Raw genomic sequence first — 11,927 nt, 5'->3', positions numbered from 1 at the left:
AGACTGAAGCTGATTCTAGATCAGTACTTATAGGCTGCTCTAAGTACAGGACTCTTGGACAGCACAGAAATGCCCTCAGAGTTGCTCTGTTATTTTGGCCACACCAGCTGCAATTAGTTTAACGAAAAACAAGACGCATTTATTTTGAGTGGCTAATTTTAAATGAATGGGCAGCATTCAATAATATTTTCAACATTCTAACCTCATTTTCTATATTTGATTTCTAAATAGACATACTTTGAATATGGTTGCCCCCCCCCCCCCCTCCATAAAGCCTCAAGTTTAATAGCTAAAGCTATGTGGATTATTTTCATGAAAGAACAGAATTGGCCTCTTAAACTCCTGAAACAATCAAATTATACACTGATAAGTGCACTCAGTCTATAATGCTATAGAACAATCATGAAGATTATTTTACAGGCTATAGTTTAACGGGGGCAAAAAACAATGCTGATTTATTTTGCACATAATCTCACACACATCCAAAAATGCTAAACAGTTTTGCAGACATTGATTTAGTTTAACAGTTATTGCAAGTAAATTTGTTTGAATATGGCCACCACCCACCATGTGATGGTGGGGACATTGAATCCTTGTGGTGTGTTAATTACAGCTTGATTAAATGTTAAGGTAGCAGTCCCTATAAGACAAGGTATTGCTATTTGTTGTTAGTTTAGTTTGGTTTATTTGACAATTATTAAAATACAGTACATGTTACAACAAGGCATGCATCCTAAAATGATCAAGGATCATAGCACAAAAAAGTCGGACCTATTTCCATTGTGGTCCTTGGTCTCAGCAGAACATAGTATTTACATAAAACATTTATTAGACATATTATCATCAGCCTACAGTATATTGCTAAAAATATTATTTTAAAGTAAAATACCCTGGTTTCTGGAGAACTGATCATCCAATCAACTTCACACTCAACACTGCACCTCAGCAATACATCCGCCAAGTGTGAGAGGTCGATCGGATGATTCTGGAGAAAATCAAAGGACAGAGGAGAGAGGACAGGACAGAGAGACAGAGATTCCTTCCGTTTTAGTTAGATAGCCACACACTGACACCATAGTGGATTTATCTGTGCATTGTGTGCATGATGCCCCAAAAGAAGAGTAGGGTATATCTGAAGATTTTGATTTGATTTGATTTTATTAGGGATCCCCATTAGCTGGTGCGATAGCAACCAGCTAGTCTTCCTGGGGTCCACACACAAAAAAACACACAAAAACAATCACTATTGCAAAAAACAAAATTATTAAAAGTCAGTACACACAATGCATAATGAACCTACTGTAACAATTAATATAGCTAAAATTACATTAGTGTAAAACAAAAACAAAAAATTACTTTACAGTGTTAAAAACAATTTAAAAAAATTTAAGATTCTTTTTAAAAGTGAATCTACTGTAAATGCAGCAGAGGTTCCGAGGCAGGCCATTCCACAGAGTTAATGCTCTAAAAATAAAAGATCTCCCCAGAGCGCTGGTTCTAGGACCTGGCAATTCAAGCTGCCCACTACTGGAACCTCTTGATTGATTGATTGAAAAGTTTATTAACAGATTGCAGAATGGGTACAGTACAGTACAGCTCAATACATACAATTGTTAAGGGGATGCAGACCAGAGAAAGACTTTCGTCTTGTTTACACCAGGGTCCCCCATTTTCAATTCATCATAACATATATGACATACATGACATACAGATAGACAGTACTGCTACATCTATACATTTATGACATATCAGATTTGCAAATACAGTACTGTTTGTGATACAAAAGTGTCCAGAAAAGGAGTGTATATACATTTGGCATAGAAACTGTACATTGGAGGAGGTTGGTTGGGTGGGGTGGGGTTGGGTGGGTTGGGTGAGGGCTGTACATTGGAGGTGGGGGGGGGGGGGGGGGGGGTTGGGAAGGGGACACACACACATTTTACACTGTACATTGGAATATTGACAAAGCCTTACTTGGTCATTTACTGTACAACTAGGTTAGGACATTTGTAGGGGCCAGTTTCGAATTGCAGTCTCACGTAGGTGTTTTTTGAGAGTGTTTTTGAAGGTGGGTAGTGATTCACATTCCTTTACAGCTTTAGGTAGGGCGTTCCACATTGATGTGGCATAATTGCGAAACATGTTTAGTCCCTTGTTTGAGCCGAATCTGGGTTTTACATGATTTGTGGAGCTCCCTCTGGTGTTGTGATCGTGGTATTCACTGACCTTTGGGAAGTATTTTGACATGTACATGGGTACCTTGGTCGCGTAGTGTATCTTGTAGACCAGGCCCATTGCAAGTTGCTGTACTCTGTCGTCTACTCTAAGCCATCCTAGGTTGTCAAAGTGGGCAGGGGTGAGGTGGGTTCTAGGAGTCAGGTCAAGTAGTAGTCTGACTAGCTTGTTTTGAGATGTTTGTAATTTGTTTTTTAGTGCCTTTGAGGTGCTTTGGTACCATGAGGTGCAAGCATAGTCGTAGTACCCTTGAATGAGTGCTCCTGCTAGAGTCTTCAGGGTATTCTTGTTTACCAGAGAGGAGATCCGGTACAAGAATCGCGTTCGTTGGTTGACTTTTTTTATTACATTGGATGCCATTTTGTCACAGGAAAGATTAGCCTCTAGGATGGAACCCAGGTAGGTAATTTCATCTTTCCTTGTGATATGCTCGTGCACAGTATTACTAAAAACAATCTGATTATGTATAAAAACAGGAGTCTTACTGCTCATGACCAACTTGAACTGCACAAGTATATTAAAAGACAATCTATTTTCAACGTTAAGCCCAGTACCAACCGTGCTGCCCTGTTCTGGACCACCTGGAGCTTCCTGAGGTCACCACTGGCAGCAGATGACCACATCGCAGAGCAATAGTCAAGATGACATAAAACTAAACTTTGCACTATCTGACATAAAAGGGGACGGGCAACAAAAGAAGCACATTTCCTGGAAATACCAATTGCTCTTCCCATTTTTAAAACAAGAGCCGCAAGCCCAACGTCTGGGCGGGGCTTCGGGGCTTGTACTCTGTGTGAGGCGGGACTTTCGGGGCTTGTACTCTGTGTGACTGTGCGTGGGCGGGGCGTCGGGGCTTGTACTCTGTGTTGTTTCCTGTAAAACCCGGAAGTAGTCCGTTTGTGCTGTATTTTTAACCCTAACCATAACCCTAACCCTAACCCTATAACCTTAACCCTAACCCTAACCCTAACCCTAACCCGCAACACGGAACACAGAAATGCAAATGCTGTCGAGTCCTCACTGCTTGTAAAAATAAACAGCACAAACTGACTACTTCCGGGTTTTACAGGAAACAACACAGAGTACAAGCCCCGAAGTCCCGCCTCACACAGAGTACAAGCCCCGAAGCCCCGCCCAGACGTTGGGCTTGCGGCTCTGCAGATTTATGCTATTGCAAAAGAAAGCCATACTGTCCCTCGACCCATTCCCTTTATCCATTTTAAGGACGAGTCACCAGTGTGCTGCCACTTGTTCCCTGCTGATGCCGATTGAGTTCTAAACGCTGTTGGTCGATACCAAGTACCAATACGATCCATGACGTTACTGACCAGTGTAGACTTCGACCCTCAGGTCATCATTGTACAATGATAGAGATAATCATTTTTCAATCAAAATCATTTTTCCATTAGAGATATAATTATGTTATGTGTAAACAAAAATGTTTAACCAGACAATCAAATCACTTTGCTTTGATTTCTGACATGTTACACATTCTCAAATAAAGATTTCAAAATAAAAATTCAAACACAAAAAAAAGGTTTTGTATTATTTGTTACATACAGTCATACAGTATAAGGTACATGTACATTATAGTGAAATGCTTGGTTCTGTATGACCCTCCTGAGATTGTGCTTCATATAGTAAAGAGTAAAGGAGCAAAAAATAAATAAAAATAAAATGCTATACAAAATATACAATATACAAAGCTAAAATGTACAAAAATGCTAAATGCTAAAATTAGGTAGAAGAGGTAGTGCAAACGTGTAAGAATAAATAGATCAAATACAGTGTAATGTTTAAAAGTGTTTAAAGTGAATGTCTAAAGTGAGTGTGTGCAGGTGGGTGTTGTGTGCAAGGATGTTGGTAGCAGATCATAGTATTGGGGACATGTTCTGATACTGATATCCAACAGGGGAGCACTGATCAATTAGAAGGATGGCTTGCCTTGAGATCAATCAGGTGACGGTCTGCATATTCTGATTATGGAGAAAATCAAAGGACAGAGAGACAGAGATTCCTTCCGTTTTAGTTAGATAGCCTCACACTGACACCTAGTGGATTTATCTGTGCATTGTGTGCATGATGCCCCAAAAGAAAGCCATACTGTCCCTCGACCCATTCCCTTTATCCATTTTAAGGACCACTGGACCAGTCACCAGTGTGCTGCCACTTGTTCCCTGCTGATGCCGATTGAGTTCTAAACGCTGTTGGTCGATACCAAGTACCAATACGATCCATGACGTTACTGACCAGTGTAGACTTCGACCCTCAGGTCATCATTGTACAATGATAGAGATAATCATTTTTCAATCAAAATCATTTTTCCATTAGAGATATAATTATGTTATGTGTAAACAAAAATGTTTAACCAGACAATCAAATCACTTTGCTTTGATTTCTGACATGTTACACATTCTCAAATAAAGATTTCAAAATAAAAATTCAAACACAAAAAAAAGGTTTTGTATTATTTGTTACATACAGTCATACAGTATAAGGTACATGTACATTATAGTGAAATGCTTGGTTCTGTATGACCCTCCTGAGATTGTGCTTCATATAGTAAAGAGTAAAGGAGCAAAAAATAAATAAAAATAAAATGCTATACAAAATATACAATATACAAAGCTAAAATGTACAAAAATGCTAAATGCTAAAATTAGGTAGAAGAGGTAGTGCAAACGTGTAAGAATAAATAGATCAAATACAGTGTAATGTTTAAAAGTGTTTAAAGTGAATGTCTAAAGTGAGTGTGTGCAGGTGGGTGTTGTGTGCAAGGATGTTGGTAGCAGATCATAGTATTGGGGACATGTTCTGATACTGATATCCAACAGGGGAGCACTGATCAATTAGAAGGATGGCTTGCCTTGAGATCAATCAGGTGACGGTCTGCATATTCTGATTATGGAGAAAATCAAAGGACAGAGAGACAGAGATTCCGTCCGTTTTAGTTAGATAGCCTCACACTGACACCTAGTGGATTTATCTGTGCATTGTGTGCATGATGCCCCAAAAGAAAGCCATACTGTCCCTCGACCCATTCCCTTTATCCATTTTAAGGACCACTGGACCAGTCACCAGTGTGCTGCCACTTGTTCCCTGCTGATGCCGATTGAGTTCTAAACGCTGTTGGTCGATACCAAGTACCAATACGATCCATGACGTTTACTGACCAGTGTAGACTTAGACCCTCAGGTCATCATTGTACAATGATAGAGATAATAATTTTTTCTCCATTAGAGATATAATTATGTTATTTGTAGGCGGTCAGGTGGCGTAGCAGAGATTGTGCTCGTCACCAATGCAAGAGGCTGCGGTCTCGACTCCCGGAGAGTCAGCATTGCCTTGGCTCGGGCTGATCGCTATACTAACTCGTTTGGCTGAGTTAGGGGGAGGGGAGCCGTGGGTGGGTCCTGGGCGTTGTGGACAGCGACCCCTACAGTTCGGTCGGGGCGCCTGCTCAGCGAAGGTAGGATCTGGTGAGAGGTAGTGCGGCCTCCCACACGTTACACTCTCCCAGTGAGAATCTGCACGGCCAGGCTGGCTGCCGGCTGGCTGCACATGCGTCGGAGGAAAGCATGTGACAGTCTCCGGCCTCTCGGACCAACAGTAGGGGAAAGTGCGCAACAACGAATAGGCATAACGACTAACAGTGGGATGGGAGAAAAATCGGAAAAAGAAGGAGGGGGAAAAAGATAATAATTTTTTTTTTTAATTATGTTATGTGTAAACAAAAATGTTTAACCAGAAAATCAAATCACTTTGCTTTGATTTCTGACATGTTACACATGGTTCTCAAATAAAAATGTCAAAATAAAAATTCAAACACAGCGGCTGGGTGGCGCAGCGGACATTGCGCTCGTCACCAACGCAAGAGACACCGGGTTCGAATCCGGCTGTCGGCGTTGCCTCCGGCTTGGGCCGGCCGTCATACTAACTCAATTGGCAGAGTTAGCGGGTGGGAAGTCGAAGGGTGGTAGTCTGGTCGTTGTGAACAGCGACTCCTACAGGTCGGTTGGGGACGCCTGCACAGCAGAGACAGGAAATAGCGGGGGTAGTGTGAGCCTCCCACACGTTACTCCTCGCCTAAATGAGAGTCCGCGCTGGCAGGTGAAAAGATGTGACAGGCTGCCTCCACATGTATTGGAGGGGACATGTGATGCAAGGCCTCTATCCTCCCTACAACCGGCCAGTGGGGGGCATATGCGAGCAACAATCAGGACAGGGGAGGGAGAATTGGCACGAGAGGTCAAATTGGGATGGGGAGAAAAATCACAGAAAAAGGAGGAGAAAAAGTAGATATAATTTTTTTTTTTTTATTCAAACACAAAAAAAGTTTTGTATTATTTGTCACATACAGTCATACAGTATAAGGTACATGTACATTATAGTGAAATACTTGGTTCTGTATGACCCTCCTGAGATTGTGCTTCATACAGTAAAGATTAAAGGAGTAAAAAAAACAAATGCTATACAAAATATACAATATACAAAACTAAAATGTACAAAAATGCTAAATGCTAAAATTAGGTAGAAGAGGTAGTGCAAACGTGTAAGAATAAATAGATAGAGGACTTCTGGTTTTGAGATGTGTGGATAGTTGACAAGTGTCAGAGCTCCCGGTCAGAAAACATCGAAAAAAGGAAGTAAAACTAACTAAAACAAAAGAAAAAGTGACAATTCAAGGATATAAGAGAAAAGGAAGGATGAACACGAGAAAGAGCGAGAAAAAAAGGACCCCAGAAGAAGTACAAACAACGGAGGAAAGATCTCGGCACGAGGAAATGGCGGAAGAGGTGGATCAGACCAGCATGGCGCAGGAAGACAGGGAAGTGGGGCCTGTGGAACCCGCCTGGATAGCAAAGATGCAAGCGGCCATACAAGCGAGCATACAAGCTAGCGCACAAGAGGCTAACCAAGAGCTACAAGCTAACATACAAGCGAGCATACAAGCTAGCGCACAAGCGGCTAAACAAGAGCTACGAGCTAGCGTACAAGAGCTACGAGATAGCATGCAAGCTAACGCGGTGAGTAACCAAAAGGCTATCCAAGAGCTACACGCTAACATGCAAGCTAACGCAAAAGATATCCAAGCTATACAATCTAGCATACTAACTAGCGTGCAAGCTAACACGCAGGACATGCAAGATAGCGCGATGACTAGCCAACAGGCTAACGCAACAGCTAACCAAGAGCTACAAACTAGCATACAAGCTATCCAGGCGAACATAGATGGACTCCGGGAAGAGTTGAAGAAAGGACAGGACGAGCTCAGAGAGGAAATGAATAAGGGACTCGAGGCAATGGATGGAAAACTGCAGGAACAAGAGAAGGACATAAAGATGTTGGAAGGAAGGACGGCTGAAACCGAGGAATGGACTACAGATATACAAGATATTCTAAAGGAGACGCTCGAACAACAGAACATATTGAGAGAAAAGTTAATGGACTTGGAGGGGAGGTCGAGGAGAAACAATATACGAATATGGGGACTGAAAGAATAATAATAATAATGCAGGACCTGCTCAGAGGTCTTTAATTGGCATTGGCTATTATCCACAACACACACACACCGGAACACACACGCATGCATTGTCTGTAGGATCGCTGATGCGATTCGTCTCTGCGATTAACCCATCCCGTCGTCCTTCACCCCAAGGGCAGCCGGGAGCAGACAGGCGTCAACGTGAGCCGCGCCAGGGGACCAATCCAAGTGCTCCTGTCCGTCTTCGTCAAGGACGCCACAGCGTTAGCGATCTGTTGTTGTGCATGTTTTTCCATTGGGTTTATCTTATCAGGGGGGAAACCCTTGCGAGCACGGGGAGAACATGCAAACTCCACACAGAAAGGCCTGGGAGATTCCCCACCTGGGTACCTGGCATCATGGAAACCTGGTCCCCAAGCGGGAATCGAACCCTGGACCTTCTTGCTGTGAGGCGACAGTGTTAACCACTACACCGCCGTGCAACATATGATATGACATATGATAGTTATACCGAAAGTTATTTAAAAAAAAAAATTATAAAAAAAAAAAAAGGGACATGGGGATTTGGGAGATGTATTGAGACGGACATGAAAGAACCACAGGATTACACGTGACACATAATACAATTAGACGGGAACATGAAAGTGACTAATGCAGAGCTTATGACCGGGAGCTCGGAGCAGGTCGCACACAGAACGAGTTGGACATATATAGTGCACACTTTTTAGCCACTAGGGGGAGCCCTCTCACTAGGAGAGCCACTACTCCCCACCCACCAGCGGGGGAAAGAGGGGTACGAGTGAGACCCTCAACTGCCATGGAAGTTCCAAGTGTTAATGTTGATGTTAATGTATATTATGGTTATATGTATGTAAATCAGACGGAGATAGCAGATGCTACAACCACAAATATTATTTTATGTGACATGGGTAGAACGAGAAAACAATTGGAAAAGAAATATGACACAAGTTAAGGGTATAAAAATGATGTTGTTAAATGTGAATGGTATGAATAATCCGATCAAGAGGAGTAAGGTGATGACGAAACTTAAGAAAGAGGAGGCGCAGATCATCTTCTTACAAGAAACACATCTAATATCACAAGAACATGAAAAGCTGAAGAGATTCGGGTATGAAAATCTGTTCTATAGTTCTTTTAAACAGAACCTTAGAAGAGGAGTAGCTATACTAATTAAGAACACAGTGAAGTTTGAAATGATCAGGGAAGTAATGGATAAAGAGGGGAGGTATGTAATGGTCAAGGGGAAAATGGAAGGTCAAATGGTAACACTAGTGAATGTGTATGCTCCACCAGACAGTGAGAAATATCTATTTGAAACGATCTTTGATATCATAGCGTTGGAAGGGGAAGGGGTCCTGATCTGTACAGGTGATTTCAATGTAGTACTGAACTATGACATAGACACGACGAGCACAAAGAAATGGAGGACAAACATTAGTAAATATATGAATATACAAATGGCAGAATTAGGAATCATGGACATAAGGAGAGCAATACACACTAGATAGAGAATACACACATTATTCACATCCACTGTAACTGAGGGGTACAATTCCCTGACTGTATTGATAAGTATGGTATCATTAAACCACTACCGCTTTATGTACTTTAATTACTGGCCATACAGTACACGATATATGAATATGATGAACACTTCCCACAATGAAATCGGTTCCACACAAAGGTATAATCAAGTATTTAATGGAGCAAAAGGTACATAATATACTTTACATTATTCTTTGAATGCACTTGTAAGGCAAAGGAATATGCGTAGGCAAATCAATAATGAATGTCCATTCTCTGGTTACGCAGGAGGTAATTATACAACCTGAATCTTAGGGAATTATATCTATGGTACACTAGTAATATAGCGGGAGATACTGGAAGGGGTTCCCCCTGGTTGTAAGCCAGCAGGGGTAGAAGATCTGTCGGTAGTAGAACGTCTGGTCAACGATGACTAAGGAGACTCCAGGTACAGGAGCCGGTGCAGTAGCCTCTTGATCCACAGACGAATACAGCTGTTCTCCGTAGACTGTAGCTCCACAGTGAAGAAAGCTAGTCGGCCTCAGGCTCTCTGAGGCGCCGACTCGACTTGACTCCTCGCGGGGTAAATCCAACACGTGCAGGCGTCGGCGATTATCCGCTCCATAAATCACAGGACCAAAGCAAATATATTCCAGCCGCAAAGGGCTATGTAGTCGTCGGGTAGATTAATCCAGTGTACATGTCCATACGGTTCTCGTCTAGGTCTCCTCGGGTGAAAGCGCCATGTGGTCAGCCCAGCCTGGATAAGAACTCTAGCTAATACGAGGAAGCGTTGGAGATGCTGGTCACTGTAGAACTTTAACCGCACGATACACTATACACAAATAGACTATTATTGACTTAATAGAAATATGTCGCACTCGACGGTATAGCGCCAAACTCTGACAATTCAGTTATTAATTCGCACGCGGTCTCAATGCTCTATTCTGGGGCCAAACAGGCCATACTTCACCGCACGTTGTATCATGGGTGAGGCTTCAACTTATTGGTAACGTACTAAGGGGCTAAGAGGGTTTCTGTATTCACCTGCGCCGTATTTATACGCACGGTGAACAAACTAGTGCCAATCTCATTTCTGTCGCGTATCCCTGGGCAAGGCCGGGCATGTCCAGACACGTCTTGACGGTGACTTTGAACCTGACTCCGGAGGCCGGTCCCTGGCGCCGGTGGACCGCTTTCCAATAGGAGAATGAAATATTATGGTCTGGGCTAAAGGGATATTCCGTGTATATGTACAAGGAATATACAGGGGATATCAAACGATATACAAATACTATGCAATATATATCAATAAATAAATATATATATTCGGTTTAATCTGATCCTTTGTAACAGCCGCCCCCTAATTAGTCCCACCTAATTAGCTAAGCAGAGACAGATTAACCGCACTGTCCACTACTCAATGTCTGTTGTGAGGGGTCGGTCAGTTCACAAAGTCATGGGGTCATGGTCGTCATCGATAGTATCGGGGAGCCTTGGCAGTTCTATTAGCCTCGCCACGGGTCGGGTGTAGATCCGCCCTTGGACGAGCACTTCGGCTGCTCGGACCTTTCCGTCGGCACCGGTGATCACTTTGCTTACGCGGCCAGCCGGCCACATAGCTCGGGGTAGTGACTGGTCGATAATCATGACGACTGTTCCTTCTGTCAAATTGTCTCTCTCTTTCAACCATTTCTGGCGGGTCTGTAGAGACGGTAGATAGTGGAGTAGGAAGCTGTTCCAAAACTTGTCAGCCAATACTTGACTGTACCTCCACATTCTTCGGCCGTTCGCTTCTTCAGGCCTGTACATTGTCTGTGGTAGCGCGGGGTCCAGCCGCCCCATCAAGAGTGTGTTGGGGGTGACTGGGTCGACATCTGCTACATCACTTGAGACGTAACCGAGGGGCTTTGAGTTCAATACTCCCTCGATCTCCGTGAGGACTGTCATTAGGACTTCTTCCGCCACGGTCTGGGCCCCAAGCACGGCGTACAGGGCTGTCTTTATTGAACGTACTTCTCGTTCCCAAGTTCCACCGAAGTGAGGTGCGTTCGGGGGATTAAACTGGAAGTCAATCTGGTATGGAGCGAGGTGGGTCTTAAGTTCTGGGCCCATAGCTTGGAAGCTCTCTCTCAGCTCTCTTTCTCCGCCTTTGAAGTTTGTCCCGTGATCAGACAATAATATAGACGGTTTACCTTTCCGCAATGTGAATCTTCGGAAGGCCATAAGGAATGAGTCTGTGCTCATGGTTGGAAGGAGTTCTATATGCATCGCTCGGGTGGTCATGCATTTGAATACAATACCCCACCGCTTCTCGGTTCCTCTTCCTTTCTTTATATACAGCGGGCCGAAACAGTCCATACCGGTGGAGTGAAAAGGCTTGTCGCCGAGTCGGAGGCGACAGGGAGGTAGGTCAGCCATCCGGGGTATACTGGGCTGCGCTCGCCACTTACGACAGTCTAGACAGGTTCGCTGGAAGCGCCGCACTGCTTCTCTCCCTTGCAGTATCCAATAACGACGTCTGATCTCCGCGAAGACTCTCTCTGCCCCGGCGTGATGCACATCCTCGTCGTATTTCTTTATGATCAGCTCTGTGACCTTGTGTCGGCTGTTTAAGACTATCGGGTACTTGACGTCATCCGGTAAGTCTGGAGCTCTCCGC

Source organism: Notolepis coatsorum, assembly GCF_963971535.1.
Source record: "Notolepis coatsorum genome assembly, chromosome: 14".
NCBI lineage: Eukaryota > Metazoa > Chordata > Actinopteri > Aulopiformes > Paralepididae > Notolepis > Notolepis coatsorum.
This window is presented reverse-complemented; position numbering follows the sequence as displayed.